The sequence below is a fragment of the Zeugodacus cucurbitae genome, chromosome 4, assembly GCF_028554725.1.
Source record: "Zeugodacus cucurbitae isolate PBARC_wt_2022May chromosome 4, idZeuCucr1.2, whole genome shotgun sequence".
NCBI lineage: Eukaryota > Metazoa > Arthropoda > Insecta > Diptera > Tephritidae > Zeugodacus > Zeugodacus cucurbitae.
In genome coordinates, this window is record NC_071669.1 from 14,508,119 (window position 1) to 14,535,442 (window position 27,324).

Consider the following 27,324-nt stretch of genomic DNA (forward strand, 5'->3'; position numbering starts at 1 on the left):
TCTGAATATGTATCTTTATATAGTATATATATATAAATTTAATCCTTCACACATTTATGCGCATGTATTTGTAGCCTCAGCTTTTGTTCTCTGTGTTGAAACACATACCGAATGCTTTGTTTTGCTTTAGCGTAGTCTGCTTTTAGGCGCTACACCGCATTTCAAATATAATTAGCTAATTAATATTCATTAACAGCTCGTTGTGAAAATTGAATTTAAACTCAACTAAATGGGTCTAAATTAATTCAAATGACTCAATGTTGAGCTGATTAACAGGAAATGATGTTTGAGATTTAAAAGGTGCTTAGTGTGCGGTTTTTTCGCAAGCTTGGCAGGAAGTCAAAGTGATTTGTTTTGGAGATTTGTTTTGCATGTCTTAAAGCTGTTGTTTTTGTAAAGCTCATACAATGTATGGGTTTAAATCTTTCTCAGTATTCCAGATTATCCAAGATTCTAGATTAAATGTTAATTGTTTTGTTATAGGTCGGCACTTCATGGTTTGTGTAATTAATTTTGACATTATAAAAAGCAATTTTGCTTTCAAGTGTAACAGTTATATTCAAGCAAAACAATTTCACGTTGTTTTAACAGAAGTCAACATTTTAGAAATAGTGTTTGGGAATTCTACTGAGTTAACTGTCCTTAACCAGATATAAATTCGGATCTGTTCCTCTAACTTAGACCCGAGTGTTCTGTTTGACTACTTTATAAATGTACCTCCTTATTAATTTGTACCTCCTTAATAGCGTTTTTAGATAGCCAAATTAATTGATCAATTAAAATTTTTATTGAGAAACCATTTTTTGCCTTTTATACTGCCGGCTACTCGATAATCGATCAGCTGTTATTTATATATTTTTTTTTTGCTTTTCATAAGAAGTTGGTAAGTTTCATCAGCTGATTAATATTTTTAGCAGCGATATCTACCTTAGCTTTTTTTATCAAATAATTCAGCCCATCGTACGAACGTATATCGTACGTCTTTGTCGCAGAGTTGTATTTCATTTTCAAGTCGATTAAAAACGCTATAAGTACATATTTGAGTTGACCGTGAGTGTTCTCTCTCTCTATTCTAAAGATATAGCGCTCTTTCAACTTTTCAATAACATTGTTGCAATATAATTGGGTTTTATTGAATAATTTTTGCTGCAAAATATGTCTCTGTTGGCACTCTACAAATTTATTCTTAGTAAATACGTGTCCATATGAATATGCCTGATTCGAAAGCAATTTGGAGCATAATTCAAGCAATTGAACCACCACTGGTTTCACCATATTCGATGCCTTAAAGTCTGTGCTGAATATGAACATTGATAAGAGTTATCAATGGAAGATACCAGTTATACTGATGTGAATTTATTTCCTCTCTTTATAGTCTTATGAGATATAGCTAATAACTTCTAGAAGGGATACATTTTTTATATTTGTATGAAGTACAGTACAGGTAAAATATTTAAAAGCTAAATGTCAAAGAAGTACATTAGGTCCGAAGTCTTCTTGCGTTTCAATCGGTTTTCTCGCTCAGCAGTTCCGATGAATCTGGAAGCCTCCTCATTAACATGCCGTCTAAGCTTCAGTTTGTGAGACTTTGAAATTTTGAATATTTAATTTAGCACTGAATTTACACCAACATCACGGTAGAGGTCAGCAGATCTAACTTACCAAGAAGCATTAACTAAACTTCTTAGTATTTTATTTTGGAAGCGCTGAATGCAGGCAATACAGTTTTGACGTGGGCAACCCCATAGTTGAACCCCATATATTTATATTAACAGCTTGGTTTGGATTGGTAGAGTTAATCTTCTGGTGGTGGATTATGTATCAAGCTCTCCCTTTTTTATTCTTTACATACTCTTTCCCGAGAAGCTTAGCATTTATGGCGATACCTAGGTACTTAGCTCTGACATGATGTAATAAATAGGAAAATTATTTATTAAAATCAGATGGTATGGTCGATCTCCCACTTATTCTTTGCTGTATGCACTACAGGGCTTGATACTCAGGTTGGCCCACCAGTTGCTAACAGTGCTCTGTCATGGTGAAACTTGAGTAAGTAGGATGTCACTGGTAAAAACTAAATAAAGCATTGGACCAAATACTAGGGAACACCTCTTTCTATCGGTTGCAAGTCTAAGTATACATACTCTTGTCTCATGCGGAGAAGAATACATGATAATTGGTTATTCTAGCCTCTGAAATAGGTTATCTATTCAGTTCTATTAAAGATTTGAAAAATCAAATTTTTAAAAATAAACTAAACATTTTCGAAATAAAATACTATTAAAACGAACATGTCAACTCTTATATAATTTTTATGAAATTGTGGAAACTTAGTTATTAAAGTCTTTGTGTATTTTAATCATGATTTGCAATTCAACTATTGTAACAAAGAAACGTCGAAACGAATTTCAAATTAATTAAATTTGCATTTTCTTTGTATTTTCAAGCACTGTGTTTATATAAAATTGCATGCAAATCGAAAAAATTTCCACAATAATCTATCCAGCATAGTTTATTTGAAGAACTTTATTTATTTTGCGTGTTTCTTTTACGCACAAAAGCTTTATATAGAATGTTTTATAGATGCACAGTAAAGTTTATTTGCATTTCAAAAGAATATATTAGCATAAAGCAACTGATTATGCACAAAAACGAGAATAAATTTTTTATTTTTACTTTTCAAGATTTTTTTTAAATTTTGGTATAGTTATTTTAATATTGTTATTGAATTTTTGTTTTATTATTTTTAATTTTATTTTTATTCATTTTATTATTTAATCTGTTTTATGTATTTTTTATATTTTTTAAAATAAAATATTTTAAGGAGCGCATGCTGTTTGTTGAGCTTTTCACTCACGCAACCTTGACTATAAAATACTTTTTGCACCATATCGAAATGCATATAAAATACATATGTTTATTTGTGCTTTGTAGAATAAAAAAATATTATTTTTTAAATTTTTTATACAATTTTTTCTTGCAAAAAAAAAAAACAAGTAAACAACTCTGTATTTATTTCACTTCTTCCACGTGTATCATTTGAAGTGATTCGTAGTGAGTCTGACTGCCTATTCTATTTGCCCGCCACTCAGCCATTGGCAACATCAACATTTATATGTATGCTGCTACATTTTTTCTCGCCGCTGCTTTGCTATCTTTCAATTTCTATCGATGGTTTTGCTTTGCCGCAGGCGTCACTAAGTAAACAGCATAAAGAAAGAAATTTCCAAATTTCACTGCGTTAAATTCACTTACGAATTGGACTAACGCAAACAATAAAGTTTGCATACAAATCGTGTAAAAAGCGATAAACAACAACAACAAACAGACAATTGTATTTGTGTTATGCAGTCAACGGCAGTCGTCAAGTGCTCTAACAGCAACCAAAGCCGTTTTTTCCTCAACGGCACACCCACACGCAACGCCATTTTTTCGTTCGATTTACTGTTGATATTTATTTAAATTCGTTTTTGCCGTTGCTTTGTCCATTTATTGTTTATCTTTGTAATTCAAATGGCATGGAATTCGGTTGCTGGTTGCGCTTGGACGGCTGGTAACACAAAATACTATAATATGCTGTGCGATGCTATGCTATGCTATGTTTGTAGATATTATAAATATTTTATGCATTCTTATTAGGTCATTTAGTCGCTGTACTTATCGGTGGCGTCAGGGGAGCGTGTAATTGCTTTCTTCCGCTTTTTGTTGTTGTTTTGGGTAGGGCTTTTGTTGGTGTTGTCATAGTACTTTATCGTTATACATTGACAGTGAAAGCATATTCTTGGAAGGTCATTGAATTTTGTTTATTCACAAAAGAAGCACATAAAACGTGAAAGCTATTGCAATTCAGAGAAAGTCTTCGAAGTAAGTGACAAGTACTCAATCTTAATACAAAAATAATATCAATCACGATAGATCAACAACTATCTCCGTTGTCCATACTGGTATTCACAATCACGACTTTACGACAACTTTATTTCAGTATCAAAATTGTGCATCATTGATGAAGTAATTTCCGTGTTTATACTGTTACAACTGATAAAATATTTTTGTTAATATATATGTATAAATATGTACATATTTCCATGAACTTTTAATACTTTATATTCACAATAGATCAATTACTCATTTACCATTCACAATCGTTCAGTAATCACAATTTAATTCTATGACGTTGAAAAAATGTGTGGTCTTAGGCTTTATATTTCATACTATCCAGGGTAATGTTAGAGGTATTTAGTAAGCTTTTGTCATCAGTTTCATTTTCACTCAAAAGGGGTTTGACTGTTCATTGTCTTATGTCTATTGTCTACCGTGGAATAGGTCCCACAGCTATTGTCGTTGCATTACTTTACCGAATTATCTTCTCGTGGGGACTATTTTGACGAGATTATCAGATTTATGTTAGTTTCAAGATGATTTTGATTTTAAGGTCATTTATTTTTTGGTTTTTGGATAATATCGATATCCTAATTTTATAGTAATCGTCTCAAATGTGTGATCTTCGTTGTAAATCAATCGCGAAATTTATCCAAAATCTCACAGAACATTTCCTAGTCCTGTCACTTAGCTAATCTGAGAAATTTTTTATAGAAAGGTCTAGACTTCTCTACTTTTTTGGCTTGTAACGAATTATGATGGTTATTAGTGGACTATTTGTAACGATTAACATATCTCTTTCTCTCTCTTCGTCTCACTTTCAGTCACCCTCTCTTTTTCAAAAAAATGTATATCTTTCTCTCTATCACTCTCTTAGACTTCTCTACTTTTGTGGGTTGTAACGAGTTGTGATGGATATTATTGGAGTTCTCTCTCCCTCATTTTCTCACTTTCAGACCCTTCGCTTTTTCATAAAATTGTATATCTTTCACTTTCTTTCTCTCTCTCTCTTATTTACACAAATCGGGCAGCACCATCCTTATAAAACAAGAGAGCTGACGAAGTTGAACCGAACCGATTTTTTAGGAATTCTAAGCCGAGCAACTGAAATGCAGAATTTATGCGGAATGGAATACTTCAGAATTTTATTTTACAATTTTTTTTTTGGGCAAATTCGGACGAAATCTAAGAAAAAATTAAATATTGTCTTAGTAGTAAACAAAGTAATGATTCTGTATATCTAAGTTTGGACGATATTGCGAGTAGGTTTCAAAAAAAAAAGACCTTATATAATCCAAAGACGTGTTTGTCTATTTGATCTTTGTCGTTTTTCTGATTAGCTCATCGTTGAACGACAGCTGCATTTTATTCACATTTTGCTTTACTTAATGGAATTCGCTGACAGCCGTTGGCAAACATAATAAATGTTGCTTAAGTAAATGCTTAACTAATTTTCGGCTGTGCAGATTAAATGAAATTTTTCCGAGTTGCGAAAAAGAAAAATAAATATTCAGATATCAGTGTGTATTTGGCGCCTCAATCAAAAAGTCAACAACTAAAATAATACACTATCTGTCTATATACATATATACCTGAGGCTCTCTATCCAACTTTAACCGCTTCAGCCTATGCAGCACACAACCGCTGATTGTAAGTGGAGTTTTAATTATGTAGCTAATAAATGTTAACAAGGCCTTGGTAAACACAGACAAGTCTACAAAGGATGGAAAGTATTATTGTTTACGCCAAGCCCATATCCTGTTGTTAACAAACTTCCTCTGAACTCTGGCAAACAATGTGCACAGTGGGCGGAGTATGTTGCTAAAACAACCAACAATCTAGCGTTAAACACATTTGCTTAAATGTATGCCTAAGCTTTGTATACAGTGATACACTTATTGCGGCGTATTTAAGTTAGATAATTACATTCTGGCAGCTATGTATGTACTCATATGGCGATCCGCTTTCCGCCGGATGATGAGTTTTGAGTTTTCAATGTAATTACAGCGATATAGACTTGTCGCTTAACTAGATTTTAAAATAATGGTAATTATAATGTCAAATAGCAGATGATAACTCATTTAGTAGGGAGGATCCATTTTGATTGACATTTCCTGGATATTAATCAATAATTGTTTTTACAAATCCGCGGTTTATATCTAGACGTGTATACACCCTGGTCATCAACCCAGAACATCTCTTAACCAACCGAGTTTCGGAGAGACGAAGCTTAAAGTTGATCTAAAATATTCTGTTCAATAGGGCCGATATCTTCAGAATATTCTAACCTACAAAGCCTTTGCTTCAAACCTTATTGTGAATCAAATAGCTTTCTATTCGACATCAGGAACTATTAAAATACATCTCTGCAAACATGTATTTTATATCATCTTCGAATGATTTTTAGAATATAAATTCGACTATTGAGTTACCGCGCGGTCAACTTGTTAACAGAAGACGTTTCTTAACTAAATTTGAATCTTAGTAAAGATAGTAGGCTCCGTTGAGTCTATCGTTAGAATCGATTGTCGAAGGAGCACTAAGCTAATAACTACGAATTGTTAAGTGGTCTCCAGGCATTGTTAGGAAAGTGGGACACGGAAACGTAATTTGTTGTAATAAGACAGGGGCCCACAGTAGGGTAACCAAGATGGTGTGCGTAATTAAAATGATAAAAGAAGATCGTTGAGAGAAAACTTTTGTAGTTTTAAACTTATTTTGAGGTATGTAAATGTAAATATAATGTTGCATGAAACGCGGATACAAGCGTTAGGTTAGGGCGACTTGAGAATAAAGTACCTATAATGTTACTATATGGTATATGATTTATACCGCTGATAGTGACACCGATAAGAATTTAATTGGGTGTCTACAGCAATTTCGTCACTGAAGAAGAAGACCTTAAAGTTGGAAAAAAGTAAGGACTATTTTTATACCCTCGCAACAAAGTTGCTAAAGAGAGTATTCCAGTTTTGTTCACCTAAAGCTCGTGGCCCCGCCCCCTACTAAGATTTTTGAACATTTCTCGTAAACTGCTAAAGCTATATCAACCAAACTTTCTAGAGTCGTTTCATTTAGGCATTTCCTTATACAGTCTAAAACTGATTGATCAATACTTTAATTCAGTAAGGAAAATACCAGAAACGTTTAATTTAAATGGGCGTGGCAAAATTTTAAATTGGCGTGGCCGCCCGCTTATTGGTCGAAGATCATATCTCCGAAACTACTCGACCAATTTCAATGAAATTCGGTTCATACTATTTAATTGGCATCTTAATGATACGGATAGGCGAAATCGGTTCACAATCACGCTTGCTTTCCATATAACTCAATTTTGAATTCCATCTGATTCCTTCATTTTATAATATATACATTAGGAACCAATGGATATATCGGAACCGAATTTTGCATAAAGTGTTCAAGACCCCAATATATATGCCGTATATGTGGGTCAAATTGTGTGTCATATTAATTAAATTAATAAATTGCGAGAGTATAAAATGTTAGGTTACACCCGGACATAGCCCTTCTTTAGTTGTTTTTATAAAAGTTAGGAAGAATAACTTCAGGGTTTACTTCTTTATCTTTCCAGCGGAGTTAGAAGATATTACAGATGCCCATTCTGGGTCATGTTGAGGATGTATCCTCAATAGAAAAGACTCCTTCGTTCCAGGAACACAAGGAACATAAATGAGGCCTCGATCGGCGATAAATCAAAGTATTAAAAAATTCTAAAAATACGCAAGTGATGTTTCAGCCTGATCTTTAGTATCACTAAGAACCCTATTTTATATAAATAGTAAAAAAAATATTACTCGACTGATTGATACTGTGTTCTTCAATAGCAAATAAGATATGTTAATGTAAGGTTTCAAGCCATATAAATCTATAAAATAATAAAATAAAATAAAAATGTTTTTCCTAACTTTAAATTCCATCTCAAGCCAGATTTGCCTGTCTGCACTTGTGGAGGAACAAAATTTACCACAACATTAAATTGCATTAGGAAAGGCAAGCAATTTACCCAACTAAATTGAACATTAGATAAACTCGGCTGCAGCTACAACTTGCCACATTATTACCAACTAGCAACCGATGCAACATAATGCAAAGAAAGAGGGAGCCACATTATTGCGCTGGTGCTAAGTGACCTACAAAAGCTAAACTAGAACCAGGCAACAAGCGAGCGGACATAGGACCACCGGCCAAAGGGGTTATTGTGTGCAAAGAATGAAAGTTGCAGAAAGGCAGTGCAAGTTTACATAGCACAAGTGGGAGTTTGCAACGCCGTGCGGTGCGTTCGGGCAAACAATGCGTTATTAGTGCAACAAAATGCGTGCGAACGTGTGGTTGTTGCAAGAGTTTGTGCTTCATCTGCTGTGTTGAATACTCAGAGTACATATTATTTTTGATCTTTTCTTGTTTTTTTTTTTTTAATTTTTGTTTGTACAACGCGCTTTATGTTTCTCTCATTCACCATAACAAAGCGTTCTTCATTCGCTGTAATTAAAAACACTATCACTCATACGCCCTGTAGTTCTGCTGCTAGCAATTGTGGAGCGATTACTTAGCGTGTGTTGCTTTGTTGCTATTTTTTTGTTGATATTGTTATGGCGCACTGATTTCGGCAATTCGCTGGTGGCAACTAAAAATTGCCATTTAAAACACCAAACTACACAAAAACAAGCACAATAAAGCTGCGTGTAGACACGCTCGCAGCTTTATCTTTCATTCCGCAAAGTCCAGATTTTTTCCTCTGTAGCTTCTGCGTTTGGTCATTAATTGCCAAATTAATAGCAGAGAAGGTAGAAGGTGTAGCTGTGTTGCTAGCTCCCACTGGTGTGGTTGGCGATATTTTCTTTTGCTCCTTCCGATTCGAGAGTAAGCTGAGAAGCTAGATTTTAAATTGTTGCAGCTGCAGCTTTTAGCTTCTATCTCTAGTTTATTATCAACGAGCGCAGGATATTTTAGTTATACGTCAGTTCAACTTAATTGTGTGAAATTAAACTGAATTTCTTAGATTTCGGCAAATCGTGGTTAAACTCATATGTGCAACAAATTTTTAACCTGAGCAAAATTTTATATACATAAATTTATGGATAATGAAAATATATTTAGCTGATTTCTTTGCTTTAATATATTTTACAAATTAAAAGCCATTTATTTTATTTTATTTTTTGTTTTAATTTTAGATTAATACTGGCCTTCGAATTTAATTGGAATAAAAGTTATGTTACTTGCACAATAAATGGATTCTATAAGGTAAGAGGTAATGATCATCCATCAATTAATATCTTCATAAATATAATCTGTATATAATCTTGTGAGATAATATACATTTCAAAATATTTATAAATTCTATTAACAATTGGTTAGAAATAGCTCCATCAATATTAGTGATTTTTCAATTTTTTTTCATTGGGTTTCGCTTCACTTTACTCTTTTGGGAGCTCGGTAATATTAACTTTGGTTGGTCATATTGTATGGCATTCCAACACTCGGATGGGTATTAGACCTAACTATTTTTTTGTTTCTGGAGATTCCGTCATAGGTAAAAAACGGGTATTTGCTGAATTTCAAAGTTATCATCCAAAATAGAAATATTTGACTTCGAAATTCGAAATATTGCTTATTAAACAAGTAAGGAAGGGCTAAGGTCGGGAGAAACCGAACATTTTATACTCTCGAAATTTATTAATGTAATTTTTTTGAGATAACACACAATTTTCTTCATATATCCGTCATAAAGTGCAATAGAATAATGAAAATTATTATTTATAATATATGAGGGCTGAGATAATTCCTGGACTAATTTCACTCATTTTCCCCACCAAGGTACACTATATTAAAGACTATCCGCTCACTAAGATATATCACATATTAACTGATATATGCGGAATAAAGCCCACCGTATTTTTGAAAAACATATAATTAGGCATATGGGAGCTAGGGGAAGTTAAGACCCGATTTTAACCATTTTTGGTACTGAGACACACTATCTCTAAAATATCTGAGAAATTTACCGATATTTTGGTGAAAAATTACCCTTAGGCACTGAGTTCTTCATGTACGATATCAGGAAGCTTGAAAATCTACGGTTCAATCTCGACAATTTTTCCACAAGTGATGTGACAACTCAAATACAGTATTTGTGTAAAGTTTTATTCTGTCATTTTCATTGGTTCCCAATGTATATATTATAAAGTGAATGAATCAGATGAAATTCAAAATAGAGATATAGGGGAAGTAGGCGTGGTTATAAACCGATTTAATATATTTTTTATGGTGTGTAATGGGATACGTAAGGGAAGTGACTGTAGAATGTTTGGTTTATATAGCTTCATTGGTTTGCGAGATATATACAAAAAACCTATTTGGGGGCCTATATGTCGCGTGTGAGCTTTATAGCTTTATAATATTTATAGTTTTAGTTATGGCACTTTATAGCCTTTTTACACATGAGCTAATTGATCAATTAACCGGCCTCTGCTCGAATAAAACGCTTATTAGATCGATTTACCATACAAAATAAAAATCTACATTGATTTTTAATTGAATTTTAATTGACTTGAAATTTAAATGCAACTCTGCGACAAAGACGTAGGATATAGTTCCTTGTCTGCGATTGGCTGAATTTTTTGATAAATGAAAGCTACGGTAGATGTCGCTGCTAAAAATATCAATAAGCTGTTGAAACTTACCAACATCTTTCGAAAAGCAAAAACAAAAATGTATAACAGCTGATCGCTTATCGATTAGCCGGCAGTATAAAGGTTAAAAAGGGGTTTCTCAATAAAAATTTTGATTGATCAATTTATTTGGCTGTCTTTAAACGATTTTATATATATTTGGTTTTGCCATTTTGTGGGCGTGGCAGTGTTCCGATTCTGCCCATCTGCAATACCAAACGTCTCATGACGCCAAGAAATACATGTACCATGTTTCATTAAGACATCTCCATTTTTACTCAAGTCGCTTGCACAGACAGACGGACGGACAGACGGAAACTTTGTTGCGAGAGTCTATTATGGTGCTTCCAGCTAGCTAAATTTAAAACTTATGGGGCATATTTCGATTTTGTTTTGATTTTGGCCTTCAATCTCCCGTAACAATTTTTTTTGGTCAAATACTAAGGAGATCGTTTTTGTCGTCTAGTTTTATCTTTGAATATTTTTTCTTCTAAGTTTCGTTTATATTAAGTTTAATAATAATAAAATAAAGTTGATCAGTCATAAGGAGTACACCTGCCTCAGGATTAATCGAATATAACATTTTTAAAACTACAGAGAGGAAGAATTGGCACTACGATTCGACAAGTGTTTTAAGACATACATTTTAAATTGTCTGTTTGGCTTCTTCATGTAAATCCTGATTACACTTTATAAAAATTTTCGCCACTAATGGTTAACTGTCTACTGACAAAGAGTATCGAGATCCAAATTTCGGCACCACATTTAGGTATATATCAAGATGTATATCCATGCATTACTCGTTTAGGTTTTACCTGATCATCAAAGTTCAAATGTCTTGAGTAGTATCCACGTACTCTCTACTAAACAAAATATTTGATATCATCTATCCAAAATATGGTATATAGATTTTTTTAATCAGTCGAAATTCCAAATGTTTTTTTTTTCATTAAGAATATAAGAAGTTTTTAGTATCCTCGTGAATATATGACTTTAAAATACACAGAAGTCTGGATTTCATAATCAACTGACGCTGGACTCACTTATATGCCTTGTTATTTGTTTACTGTTGTGGCAGTTATAAACATTTCAATTGCATCCTGTGCTAAAGTTCTTTAATATCATCATTTCTTTCATCAAGTGGCAATGACTCTATTACACACATAACTATCATTCATATCAGCGAAGACAGTTGGCATGTGGCATGAAGTATGATTGCATAACTACGAACTGACATTGACAATGACAATGGCCGCCACTGTAGTCATGGACAGCGGTGATAGCTTAACAGCACGCCCATCACCAGGTGTGGCCGTTCATTTCATGCTCTGTCAGCGGTAAAGACTATCACTATCGAAAATGGCGGAGTAGGCAGGCGACCGCGTGGATATGGATTTCCACATTAATGCGCTCGTAATTTTGCTGTTTAAATAAACATTTCCTTTTGCTTGCTCCTTTTTACGTCTTTCACTCGTTTAGTCGTAATATTGCCCACACCACTGTACGCAATTATCGGCAACAGGTTTTCGCAGCACTGCATGCGGTGTTGCACGTAAACTTTATAAGCGTTTGCTAAGTGAGTCAACCGGAGAGTGAGTGGTTTCAGAGCAGAGCGGTTGAGGGATTTCGCGAGTGCTTGGCTGGTAAGAGCTCTCAAATGACAACGACTTCAGCGCTGATGACTCTGCGGTGACAGCTGCAACGGTAATAAACACCACACTGCCGGAGAAGATAATGAGAAATGCGGCGACAAGCAGCTAACGGTGAAAGTGAAGTGCGCGCCAACTCAAGGTGAGTGCGCGGCAGTTGGAGGGCGTAAAGGACTCGCAAGCAATTTGACTGTCGGAAAAGGCGATTTACTTTGCGCTGTGGCTTCTCTGTTGTTGTTTGTGGTGTGTGCTGGTGGCGCTTTGTAGTTGTGCGCCTTAAACCGCATACGGCGATAAGGCCAGCCGTTGCTTCTTTGTTGTTCGCTCGTTGATCGGCGACTTCGATTGCATTTGACTTTGGGCTTTACTCAGTTGTTGTTTGGCAATTTAGTTCAACATTTTGGCCTGATGGGTGTGTCGTCTGCTGCCTTGGCAACAAACTGAGTTTTCATTTCAAAGAGTATGTAAATATGAAATCACTAAAGTATAAATAAATTTTAGGGTAATCTCTTCAACTCAAGAAAGCAATGAAATTTGAGCTGTGTGCAGCGTTGCGAACGGTCGGTTGAACAATATAAATAATTTAGTGTAGTGGTAGATGCCAGGTAAATTAAATTCCTCGGTTTTTTGCAGTATTACAAGAGGAGAATTTTTGAATAAATGAGTAGGGAATTCCAAAGTGGTACGCGTGCGAATTGCAAAAAGCAAAAACCACCGGAGAGTAAGTTAGTGAGCATCAAATTGGTTTATTCATATTTAAATTTTAAAATATTTAAAGAATATAGTCCTTTTTAAGTAATAAAATACGCAGCTTTGCCTTAGTAAATGTCTATCTTCTAAAATAAGTCAGATAACAGACTGATTGAGTGTTTAATTTTACTTTAAAGAAAACATATTTTATTTGCGTAAATCGTAGTTTTTAATTAATGATTTTGTCAACGAGACATACGCATGATCTTCCATCTATATTTCCAAGATAGTTGGGGTTAACATAAACGAAATGGTCCTGATTTTTACGTGGTTGTCAGTTCATTGTCACTATATTTATTATTAGTTAGCACTCTTTTGAGGCCTGAGAAACAGGAAGATCTCACTGGTGGTCAGAATCGAAGAATACGATAAATGTGGGAGCAGTTGCTCATTATCTCCAGACCATCAGATTGCTTTGATATTATTGGAGTATTACACAATGTCTTTATCAACTTTATTTTATGGTTAATTTTCTTGGGACTGTACGGAAATCATTAAATCTCATAAAAATGGTTCCAGCGCAGGGCAAGAATAACACTGACCATGCCATTTCTTGGTATCTCCAGCATTTATTCACTAAGAAAATTGTGTTTCATTAATGAATGAAATTTAATCGAAAGACCGCATTATCCAATACAATCCGATAATTCACGAATCAATTGTCCAACAGTTGAGGAATGTATATACATCCAAACTCCATTGAAGGTAAAGCATGTAGAATTTAATTCTAGTTTCTGACTCTCTGTCTGATTGGTAAATGCTCAAAACTAGTTGAGAAATGCTTTCTGCCTTTACAACAATATCTAACGATGGTATTCAAATATCAGTCAAATTTGAATTCAAAGATTTTCTAAATCACGCCATTTAATTAAATTGGTATACAAATTAAAATAGTTATGCTTTCCTTTTTCTTCCCTAGTTTTGTGTTTAGTTTATGTAGCTTAAACAATTAATAAATCAGAGCTGCCTAATATATCTTAATTATGCTTCTGTAAACTTTCTTCTATTTATTCATGATTATTCGTGATTGGCGACTACACGAACTTATAATTATGTATTTCAGTTGTTTCCATGCAAACATATGTATAATGAAGTTAATTATTTATTAAGTTAATGTACAGATGTAACAGGTGCTACTTCAAATGATCGCTCCAATGATTCCGAATTTATTCATTATCATGAAGGCATCATAAATATTAAATTATACTTTAGAGACTTTTTATTATTCTTTATTTCATTACAAATAATTAATTATTGTTCTTCTAATTAGAAGGAAAACAAAACTATTTTTTTATTGGCTATTTGAAATCTGCTTTTCATCGGAAAGTTAATTCTTATTTATCCGGATTTAGTTCCCAGCGATTAGTGATTATTGGAATTCTTAATCAGAGAATATATCGAGATAATGACTTTTTTGCTAAGATTTTGAGATCAAAAAGTTTGTAGCTTGCTTACTGCCAGCCTTAGTTCATCATAATTAATCCAATAAGCTTTAAGAACCATACATATACATAATTGTGGCTTAACAACCCCAGTAAAATATTAACCCTTAAACGCTTTGCGGTTCCTCCAAAAACCTACCGCTATTTTTGTAAATTTTTCATGTATAAAATGCATTTTTAAATATTACATTACGTGACCTTTTGCTTTGATATATCCGTTAACTTTTAGTTCAGTCGCCACTTCTGTGTGAGCTTTGTATACATTTATTTTTTGCCTTGAGTAAGAGTGCATCAAAAAATAATAATTTAAAGGACAATTTTGTAGTTTCAAGTAACTAACAATAATGACAAATGAAGTGGTATCAATTAATTATGGATTTTTGTAAAAATATACAATGTATTACTCTAATGAGCACCTAGTGATTCCTCAAAGGACCAACCAATAAAATACCTTGTAAAATCTAAAATGATAATATTTAAGAAACATCGTAGAACAAATGTTGTTTGCAACCAATAATTATAATACATATCAAATTTTTGAGTGAATCGGAGTTTTCAGGTTTTTAAGGGTTAAGTATACTCACTTTTTATGATTTAACTCACAGTGTTTTTAAATTTATCCGAATATTTTTGATTTAATATTTGTCAATGGAAATAAATGAAGTTTCCGCTTTTATGACGAGCCCGATTTCTTCGTTTTTCTCAAGTTGTAAAAATATGATTGAACAAGAAACTTTGTTGCACAGTGTAAAACAATTTTTTGTATTTTCAAGTTTAGGGTAACCGACGACACTATTGTTATTACCGTTATGTTCAATTTGATTTATCTTTATTGTCTGGTTTGGTAAATTTCAACACTCCAATTTTCACAGTATAATAATTGTAATTATTGTTATATTTCTTTGTTTTTTAGTATCTGAAACACTAACTGGAGTTTTCAAGTTTTCATATGTTTCTTAAAGTCGTATTGAAATTGTGGTTTTAGTTTCTTAAAATATTTCTTTAATTTTAAAACAAGTTTTTGAACAATGTTCTTTATGTAGTAAGTATTTTGTTTAGATTTTGTACACTATAAAGGTATTTATACCGAAACTAACACTGTTAAGTTTAAGAATCAAATTTCATACTTTTGAGTTACTATATTCTTACTTTACATAAATTTACAATATGCTTATATGCTTTTAAATAATATTTAAAAATATATTTGTTTTTAATATTATTTTTCAAAAAATTATTTGTTCATAAATCTTTACTTGTTCTTAATCTTAATTTTGTTGTATTTTTTCGAAACTTTTTACATTTTTAAATATAGTAAGTTCTTGATTTTTTAATTTTGTTGTAGGTTTTTTTGTTGTATCTTTTAATATTTAAAATTTGTCTTTGTTGTCGAAATTGTTATATTTTTAAATTTTGTTTTTTGTGGTATTTTTCAAAATTTTAAATATGCTTTTTGTTGTTGACTTTTTTCGAACTTTTTAAATATTGTTTTACTGTTAGTTCTCGATTATTTTATTTTTTTTTGTTTTTTTTTCAAACTCTTTAAATATTGTTTTTGTTGTAGTATATTTCTAGAATTTATTTTCAATTCATTAAAAATTTTTACGATTATTTTAAACCATTTCACAAAGCGAATTCAACACTATATCATTCCCGCTGTTTGATCCAGCTCTTCACAGCATTGAGATAAATTATTTTTATTTACGAAGCTAATCACACTCTGCGCTTTCGCAAACGCCACAAACTGTGGCAATTATTTCACTTTTATGGCCAATAAATTAATTAAACACACCAACAATCCAACCAAATGGTGCACAGAGCGAACGCACGCATTGTAAACTATTTGTAGGCGATAAAGGCCACCGAGGTTTTCGTCCAGCGCTTCTCCAGGCCACGTTTGGCAAGTTGTGTTGTTAGCAAACGACTGATTTGTGCCAAAGGCGCGAAAGCCGCAAATACAAGAATCTCGCACGCAGCCAAAGAAGTACACAAAGCAGACAAAGAGGAAGTAAAGTACAAAAGCAGCGTACACAAACACCAACACCAACACACAAGAAACAACGGACAAAAGTGTGCGAGTAAACGTTGAAATGACGAGATAACAGACGCACATACATTCGCACTAAACGAATTGCCGATAAGAAAGCAAAAATGCTGTAACCACAATAACACTAACAACAACAACACTCAACTCTATCAATGTATTAGTTAGTAAATGGCGAGTGCCAGTGTCGGCATTTTGTGGCGAGTGAATTTCATCTGAATACCAACGAGTAACGGTCAGCCGGCACATGCGCTTGTTGCCACCAACTGCTGTTTTGTTTGTTTGTTGTCTGCCGAGAACAGCTGATTTGACTGTCAATGACACAACAACAACAACAATGGTTATAAAAATATATTCTATACATAAATAAATAAATTGTAACAACAACAACAATGCATAACTTAGCTGCAAGGCCATTTACAAGCGCCATAAAAAATGTGCGTTCTGCAAGCCGCTGGAATTCCTGATGAACTTTTCCATGCTAAGCAACTTTTTGAAAGTTCATAAAGAGCTTTTCACATTTTTTTCACTTTATTGTTGGCTGTGAGGGGCCACAATGGTATATGGAATTACATTAAGCAATACTTTACTCCAGCGGCCAGCTGTTTAATGGCGTTGTGGGTGCTTATGGGTACATGACAAATTGTGGTGATGCAGCGTGTTTTCCAGCTGTTTACATTTTTTGTAATCAAATGTGGCAATCACTTGTGATGAATTATTGTTTACATTCGCTTTGAAGGTGCACAAATATTTTAATGGTTAAGGTGATTATATTTATATAGTATAAGTGTTTCAGGAAATTCCTTTTGGATAAGTCATTATTTTTCAAGAGGTTTTGGAATTTGTTTAATTTTCAAAATACTGTAAATATTTTTCAATAACAAATTCCTTTTGATTAAAAAAATTCTGATTTCTTTAATAGTTGAAAGTATTATTATATTGATGTTAGTTCCTAAGCTCACACTGGTTTAACTATATATCTTTTCTAATTTCAAGTGGAATTTAGTTGAATACTTAATCTAATTTTATCTTCTAATGATATATATTTGTCTTCGAATACATCCTTATATATTTATTAAACTCTCAAGCGAAATAAAATGAATGATTTATGTAAATGTGAAGACCAAAATATATGTCCTAAAAAATTCTTTGGATATGATATGGAATAATTTATACTTAGTAATGGCGAAAATTCTGATACTAAGTTATTAAGTTATAAAAGTTTTTTGTAAGGTCACAAAAATGTCTACTAACCACATATACACAAACCCACATATAATTTAATAAGATTTTTATCATTGAAAAATAGGATTTCCACGGCCCCCTAACTCAGTTCCAACGGGAAGAATAACATTCCCGCCTAGAAAATTATTTTTTGCATGTAATGGAGACAGGTATATATGTAAATACTTATTTATATTATATATCAATACTTGGTGGAGATAACCATGGAAATATGGGAAATAACTGCTTATCACTGCTAAGAGAATATGTAATTTTTACATATCCCTAACAGTTGCTTGCAGAAAGCTTTCGCGAAAGCTTTTGTGGCAGTTTCACTTTATATAACTCAAAGAAAAGCGTTAATTTTTTTTAAATCATTGTCGTTTTTTTGAATATATTAATGCTTTGTAAAAAAATAGCTCAACATTTTTATAAAAAAAGAATATTCATAATTAAATTTAAAATTAATTTAATTTTTATATTTCCACGTTTAATATCTCAACAATATATTATTCAATTGTTAAAAATAGTTATGAATTTTTGTGCTACCAAACTTTATTGATGGATAATTTAACATTATGCTCGCACTTCAATAATCCTTTGTTTATAAATCTGTTAAATAATTACATTATGTAAATAAAAGTTTACAATAACAGAAATGTTAAGTGTTTATATCTAAAAGCTATGTTATTCTACCTTGAAATAGTCCTCTTATTTCTTTTACAACATATTTTTGAGAGATTTATGTTCACTCTACAGAAATGTAAAACCCTACATTGCCATCAATACGAAACTTGAAGTTGGGCCTGTACAATTGAACTCACTGTTAATCGAAAATTTAATCAAAAATGTTAGATATTGAAAAGGTTCTGTCAACGTGTAAAAACTGTTGTAGGTCAGTATGTTTAATGTTTATGATGCGAAATTACGCCTGGCGAAGTATAGTTAGTAGTTTAATATAACAGTTCATGACCTCAAATGTACTGTAAAATATAAGGTATTATTCCTTAAAAATTAACTAAATAATTTTAAATAATTGTGTTATCCTTTCAGTTGTTATAACAAATGTTGAATATTATAAATAGATAAAATTTTATTGATGGTCAACAATATTGAATATTGTCATTCCCATGATTGTAGGTAATACCTAATTGGAACTTATTCCGCTAAAACAACAAAAACCACGCTGTCAAGAAACACAAGGACTCCTTTGTTTAGTTCACATTTCGAAAAGAATTAAAATCCCAAAGTCTGTGTTTTTCAAATTATGTAACTATTTTCGTATTCTCGATCTCAAATATCTGGTGTCGAAGCAAACTATCAATATTAGTACACAACTAATTATTAATGGGCTATACCAGTGTAACCCATGAAAAATTAGAAACATTATTGATTGTTTCGAAGTTTTTACACATAATAAGGTATATTTTCAGCTATATTTCAAAATTTCGGTTTATACCAACAAGCGGTCGATCTTACTGATTTCACAGGACATGTTTGAAAGCATAAACCATCGAATAAGCAAAAAATAAAATAATCGATTTTTTGAAAATGTCACACTGGTAGAGCCCCTTATGCAAATTATTAACTCTAGTAGATATTGATACGCATACAATAAACATATCCAAAATTTCCTAGAGGTATATCTGTCAAAACAGCTGTCAAAATAAAACCATGATTTTGACATTTATGTTTATTAGAACTGAATATATCTGATGAATGACTGATCAAGGGTTTCCTCATCCATTTGTGAGACTGTTATTATTCGATAAATTTTAAGTGTTTTTTTTATTAAAATTTCTGAATAAAATCGAGCTTCGGTTTGTAAGTGAAACGTAAATAGAGACGAAGTTTCCAAATATTTGTATTATTATACGGCAGACTCACGTATTCCTTTTATTTACAATAAAACACCTGTATAATAGATCTCAGGATTCATTTTCATTAATGCTTTCCTTTCGTAAACTCATTTGATATTTCTCGTAATTTTAACTTTGTAAACTTATAAGGCAAATAATAATTTATTTTAGAGAGATGTTTAGAGATTAGTTATTTTATTTTAGAGTACTTTTGCTTTAGAGTTTACAAAAAAAATTTGTTTGCCTAAATATATCTTAGGGTCTTAAAATCTGTAATCAACAATATTTATTAGGGATTAGGCTCACAAAAGTCTCCAAAAATTCTTATAAATATTGTCTTAAAATCTACTTTTATTGGCAATGGATTATTTTTCGAACAAGTTTATCTAATGTTGAAGAGAAAGAAAAAAATGTGGAATTAGGTGCTTCCTAGAACCTCTGTAGTTGATGAATGTCTTAATGAACTCTATCGAATAGTTTTCTACTTCTTCTTCTTCTTATACTTAAAGCTCTATCAAACCATTAAGAACAATTTCAAAAAAGAAACCGCTTGCCCTTCACACATATCGCACCAGATTTCGAAATAATTCAATATTCAATTGCTTCGTATTTCATAACTTGTGAATATTCACAACGCTTACAACAATATTCGGTATTCATGAAGTAATTGAGCGTAATTAATTTGGAAGCGAAAACAACTGTGTAAATTACCGAAAATATTTTCTTTATTTCTTGTACCGTTGTGTAAGTGCAAACTTGTAATTTTCCCTCATAAATATTTCAGCACTACTATTTATCATAGCTGTAAATCAACGAGTGCTTATGATTACAGAGGCGTTGCTGCTGCATTTCAATTGTTCTGCATGTGAGTGTGTTTGTATGTGGGTGTATTTCTTTGATTTTATGGCAAAAACATTTCACTTAAAATTGAATATAAAGCAGACTTTTGATTTTACATTATTCGCTTTGCGCTTTGTGATTTTTAAGTGCTTCAATTGTAATTATAACGGCATTATAAGCGCTATGTCCGTGTGCTTTCCCACTCTGTGTGTGGATGTGTGTCTCAGAAATTATGGCTTCATTCGTTTTCGTTTCACGAATATGCACGTGTAAATATTTTTAGCTTTGTTACAACAAGCTACAGTTTGACATTTTCTCGTAAATTTCCAAGTGTTATGGCTGCCCTAATTTCCGGCAACACTTACATTTGTACAATGATTTAAGTACTATTGCTTGGGAATTGTATAAGCTCCTTGAACTTTGCATTCGAATTGAATTCAATTTTATGGGATTTAATTTGCATGTTTGTTGTGTGAGATAAGTGGAAGGGGTGAAATGCTGGCAAATTAATCTGGGAAATTAGTTTGTTGACCTCGACGGTTAAGGGTACCTACATACTCACAGCTCAGATCATTGCTTTTATTTGCAATTTGCTTAGCAACGAGTAACTGTAGAGCCGGTTGACTATAACATCCGTTGAATCGTATGCCTTTTCTGAACTTTGTGTTATTAATTACAATTTATATTTAGTGTGTGAACTCAACTTCTGCTTTTCAAATACAAAATATATAACAAAATATTTTTTTTTTTATCTGAAAGCTCACACAAATCTTATTAATTAATAATTGTATTATAATTAAGTGGGTCTCTTGGATATTCTCTGAGCTTTCTAAGATCATTAGATTGTTTCTGATTTATTTCACATATGGATCTCTTGACATTCTCCCAAAGTGTCTAAAACTTTATCGGACTGTTCAAATAACTCTAGTTCCTTCTGCCACTTCGCAAGACACATCGAATCGACACTTGAAAGCCATAAATTTCAAATGCCAAGAAGACTGAAAACAGGATTGCCAAAAATGTGCCCCGGAGTCGTGTGATTTTGAGTGGCTTCAGTATGGTCGTACAAATTCAAGCCTTATATCTGTGCCCACAATATGAAACACATGATCCTTAGTTGAGTATCCAAAGGTGTTCCCAATTGAGTTGTATACAATTTTTTTCGAGAACTCAGGGGCCGACTGTGACCATAACCCCGAAGTATTCTATCGATGTTGATGGTAGTTAAGGCCATTTCGACGAATGCGAAGAGTCTCAAGCAATAGAGGGAAACATAGATGGGATGCTTACAGGATCATCTAAAGAATTATTTATTATCACTATGAAACTCATTGAGTCCAAGAGGTTCATATATACATACATAGGTTGTCTATTACTTCTGACATATTTATTATAGCAGGATAAGTGGGAGTTTAATCTGGTATAAGTCATAAACTAATTGTGGCAAATGTATATGGGGCTTACCGACAACAGGAGAGAACTGTATATTTAGAATCTTTAGTATATTATCTCCACATACGAATATTTGACTACCGATTTTTTTAGTTATTCTGGGATTTTAAAATAATTTTGGATTTTCGTAATTTTAGACCAAAATATCGGTGGCATGTGCTTGGCTCATTTTTATAAGTTTTTGACGAAATCGTAAATGCAAAGTCAGATTTTTGAGATGAGAATTGAGAGAGAGAATTGAGATGCTTATTATATAATTATAGTGTGATCTTCCTTAGATGACACATGCCGGTCTAACTCGATGCTTTCCATGATTTGATTGGTATTCGTCATCACAGGTCTTCCGCCGACTGGCTTATCCAGTGTGTCGTTTTCACTCGCTCTCTCACAAGGGTTTTTTTGAATGAAAGATTTGATTCCATTCTCATTTCTTCTTCCTATCTTATGAACTAAAAATGCTTCACCAATCATTTGAAGTCTCGAGCTAAATGTCTTGTCCACAAATAAATAGTCAAATTGTTTATTGCTTTCCGTTTACAGTACATTCACTATCCTATTTCTATTACAGTATTTACCATACATTTCAACATGGCTTACCCCACTTACATCCACTAGCCTTGACCCAGTGCGCTCTTCCTCATAAACACATTTGCTTCTTCTGTTTTCTTAATACGAGTGTGTATTCATACTGATTTACTTTCATATTGAATGCAGTGCAAGGGCGTCTACACTTACGGCGGCAAGATTTTATAATTCTATTTTCTTTAACTCGTAAAAGCATTTCATTCACTTGTTTTCTTAGCAATTTCAACACATTTCAATACTCTTGTGTGAGTAAAATTCCATTCAAGGCGCAATAACTTGGCTATAAGTAAGGTTTATACTCATCTTAGTAATTGTAAAGTAATTGGATTTCGAGGAGTGAGTGAAGAGTGTTGCTTTAGCACTTTTTGGGCTCATATTTTTAGAAACGGCTTTAGTTAGGCCGACCTTAAGTTAATAAGATATATTGAAATTATCAACATTTTAATAGAACCACATTTCAACACGCTTTATGGACTTCCATCGCTTAGATTTTGAGGCGTTTATAATGAGATGAGATTCCTGTTGAAATCATTATATCATACAACCTTATAATAATTCTGGAGAGACCTGTTTAATAGTAACACTAATTCTGATTGGTATGCAGCCTCTGTTGGTCCCGGAAAGCAGGTTTAACCAAGACCTTCTATAAGATATTCATACATTTGAAGCGTCTGGAAGCATGGGCCTTATACTAAATGTTCGTAATTAGGTCGGTTTGTCTAAAGCCCTTTTCAAGTAACCTCTACACTACAGTGGGTATCAGATTCCTAACGGTATCAAACCGAGTTGAGTCATTGACTCAATCAGGATCTTCTTGGATTGGTAAATATGTAGTAATATGGTTAGCAGGATATATCTATATCCACAAAGCTTTTTTCAATGGATGATTCTATTGGAGTTGCCACTTGATTTTTATACTCTCGCAACAAAAGTTGCTAAGAGAGTATTATAGCTTTGGTCACATAACGGTCATTTTTGTAAGTCATAAAACTAAACATAAAACTAAACAAGTAAGGAAAGGCTAAGTTCGGGTGTAACCGAACATTTTATACTTTCGAAAATGCAAAATCGGACCATTGCCACGCCCACAAAATGGCAAAACCAAAAACCTATAAAGTGTTATAACTAAGCCATAAATAAAGTTATAAAAGTAAAATTTGGAATAAAGGATCGCACTAGGAAGGGGCATATTTTGATGTAATTTGTTTGGAGAAGTGGCCGTGGCCCGAACCCAAATCGGTTATTTGTATATATCTCGCAAACCAATACAGCTATATAAACCAAACCTTCTGCAGTCGGTTCTCCTACGTACCCCACCACACACCATGAAAATAGTTGAAATCGGATAGTAACCACGCCCACCTCCCATACAAAGGTTAGGTTGAAAATTGGGTTAACTCACTAACGAAAAACGTCAGAAACACTAAATTTCACAGAAATAATAGCAGAAGGAAGCTACACTGAGAATTTTGTACAAAATGGAAAATGGGCGTGGCATCGCCCACTTATGGGTCAAAAACCATATCTCAGGAACTACTCGACAGATTTCAATGAAATTCGGTATATAATATTTTCTTGACACCCTGATGACACGTGTGAAAAATGTACGAAATCGGTTCACAACCACGACAACATCCCATATAACTCGTTTTTGAATATCATCTTATTCCTTCACTTTATAATATATACATAAGGAACCAATGAAGCTAGCGGAATAAAACTTTACACAAATACATGGCATCACTTGTGAAAAAATTGTCAAAATAGGACTATAACTTTTCAATGCCACGGATATCGAATATGAAGAACTCAGTGCCCCATGGTAACGTTTCACAAACAATTTCGGTAAATCTCTCAGTTATCTTAATTTAATTCAGAGGAAATATTTTGCTTGTCTCTGTACCAGAATAGGTTAAAATCGGGTAATAACATCTCTTATATATGAATATATGAGAATACTTAATTATATTTTGAAAAATACGATGTGCTTAATAGCTTTTAAATCGGTTAATATGTGAAATATATTTATGCCGAATATATGGGTCAAATTGTGTGTTTTCTTAATAAAAATAGAGCAATAAATTGCGAGAGTATAAAATGTTCGGTTGCACCCGAACTTAGCCTTTCCTTACTTGTTATGTATTAAATTGATAAAATAAAATCGAAGTTTACAGAGAGCCAGGTTATATCGATACTAAAAACCCATTATGAGTATGAAATTAGTAATTTGAAAAAGTAGTATTCTAAATTTCAAAATTTATTCTACGAAATTGCCACCTGAGTAGATATATAAAACTGAATATTTATTGAGAATTTTCAGAAACATTGTTTCCAAATGTGTTGTATAAATATATACCAATATATTAAAAATAAATTTATGCCTAAATACTTTTACGTTACACAAAGCAGCTTGCATATTAAGCAGACAATAAAGAGGTATAAAATATGAGACAATAAAGCACATTCACCACTCTCACACAGAAATTCCATTTAGACATCCATCAGTTGCCACATGTTGAATGAAATAATTAAAAGCTTTGAATATATGAGAATATAGATATACATATATATATATATATTAAAATGTGTGGTTTGCAACACATTCTAACTGGATATGTTGATGGATAACAACAAACCAAATTTGTATAAAATATATAATACGCACCTGCATTTGCAACGTTAACCAATACTCGCACATTTGTGGAGGCAGACACATGCATATTCAAGTGTGTTGCAAGGTTAGTTATCAAACCGTAACCATGTTGCACGCGCAAACCACAGTTAGCACTACTCGGCTACACTGTTGTGTGAGCATGGCATAATAGATACTACTACAACTACAACTACTCACCTTCATGCTTTCAGCAATGTTTCACTGTTTGTAATGTCGCTCTTCACTCACATCAGACCAGCAATCAACGCCTTTAAAATGGTTAAGTAAGGTAATACTGTAAGTGCTATGTGATCGCTTGATTGTTGGTGTAGTGGTCTGAGATACTATAATTACTCATATGCGTGTAAAAGGTGTATATTTTAGAGGTATAGAATATATATTTCAATGCCAACCCATATATACGGCATAAAGCCCACTAGAATAACGAAAATCTTTATACATATATATTATATGGTAGCTGAGGTAATTCCTGGGTGCACATCATCTTTTTTCCTACCGAGCTACATTATATCCAAGATTTTACGTTCATTATATTTTTCTAAGATATTTCACATATTAACCGATATACATACATACATATATGGTATACAGCCCACCGGATGTTTGAGAAACCTAATATTAAATATATGGGAGCTAAGAGAAGTTGTGACCCAATTTTACCCATTTTTGGTACATGTTTATTAGAAAAATATTCCTTCAAAATTTCTATAAATTTTATATTTAAGAATATTTCAGTAAAAAACAAGAAAAAACATTAACTTCGACTGTACCGAAGCTAATATACCCTTCACAGGTGCATTTCTTTTAGTAACTATGTGTTTAAGCAAATCTAAAGACGTAAGAAAAAGTAAGTAAAACAAAAGAAAACATTTTACTAATTCTTTTTAGCCAGGTTGTTTGCTAGAAACAATAAGGTTATACAGTTAACCGATCTGAACAATTTCTTCGGAGATTATATTATTACCTTAAGCAGTAATCCATGTCAAATTTCGTTAAGATACCATGTCAAATGCGAAAATTATCCATACAAGCCATTGATTCCGATCGTTCAGTTTGTATGGCAGCTATATGATATAGTGGTCCCATATCGGCAGTTGCGACAAATGAGCAGCTCTTGAAGAGAAAATAACATCTGCAAAATTTCAAAACGATATTTTAAAAACTGAAGGACTAGTTCGTATATATACAGACAGACAGACAGACAGACGGACGGACAGACAGACAGACGGACATGGCTAAATCGATTCAGTTCAACTAACTGATCATTTATATATATACTTTATAGGACCACCGAGGCTTCCTTCTGGGTGTTACAAACTTCGTGACAAACTTAATATACCCTGTTCAGGGTATAATTATTCATAGGAACTGATGTCATCATATTCGATATCGGGGGTCTTGAGATGTTAAAGTTCCTTTTCGATAATTTTTGAACGATGTTACATCTCCAATTAAATGTTTGTGTAAAGTTTTCTGTTAACAAATTATTATATTCCAAATTTCATTCCAATCGGTCGAGTAGTTCTTGAGATAGGGTTTTGGACCCAAAAGTGGTTTTATAAATTGTATGTAAAGAATGGGATTTCTGGTAACAAGTTTCTGTGAACAAAAAATCAAAAACATATGTTCGCTTTTACGGCTGAGTTGGCATCTATCCCTCTGGGAACTTTATACCTTCAAAAAAAAAAAAAACTCTATCTGTTTATATTAAAAAAAAATTTGATCCTATGTTATCACTGTGTTACATAAAGAGATACTTTTGAGAAAAACACCACCAACAACTACTCATACCTTTCAAGCATCAAACTTGCAATTAGAGTGTTCTGTAACGATAGGAAAATAATACATAAATAACTTCATTGAAAATTCTACAGTCCTATGAGAAAGAGAGAAAAATTCAAAAGCATCTATTAGCCACATTAACAACCCCTTCTTAACACATTCGCTATAAAACTATTGTTTTTAGTGTAGCACTTTTTCAATTGTCAGATGCAATCTACTTACTCATGCGACTCGCAGGCTGCAATTATACTATTTCAAGCCTCATCGCTCTGATCACACTGATTAAGCTTAGCATTGCTGTGCGGCGTAGAAAAGTTAAGACATCAGTTTTCAAATTTGTTCAACTGTCGTTTGTGTGCCTCATGTTGCCTGTCTGCTACGTAACATGTCGCTCGTCAAGCTGTCCACTAACTGACAACAGCATGTTTGCAACATTTCCTTACACACTGCTTCCCCAT

At 32.9% G+C, this 27,324-nt stretch overlaps 2 protein-coding genes across 6 annotated transcripts in view; one reads left to right on the forward strand and one right to left on the reverse strand.

Moving 5' to 3' along the window:
* Positions 1 to 27,324, forward strand: part of LOC105215215 (somatostatin receptor type 5-like) — a 343,708-nt gene that overhangs the window by 190,932 nt on the left and 125,452 nt on the right. For all 4 annotated transcript variants that reach the window (XM_054230379.1, XM_011189027.3, XM_054230382.1 and 1 more), the window contains one exon: positions 9,072 to 9,141. The gene's annotated coding sequence lies outside the window, so the exon portion shown is untranslated. The remainder of the gene's footprint in view (positions 1 to 9,071; positions 9,142 to 27,324) is intronic.
* The window catches only part of LOC105215262 (somatostatin receptor type 5), a 266,377-nt gene that overhangs the window by 19,473 nt on the left and 219,580 nt on the right, over positions 1 to 27,324 (reverse strand). The window contains exon 1 of one of the 2 annotated variants that reach the window (XM_054230383.1): positions 14,994 to 15,482. The exons of the other annotated variant lie outside the window; for it this stretch is intronic. The gene's annotated coding sequence lies outside the window, so the exon portion shown is untranslated. Of the gene's footprint in view, positions 1 to 14,993; positions 15,483 to 27,324 lie in introns of those variants that run through there. 2 annotated transcript variants of the gene reach the window in all.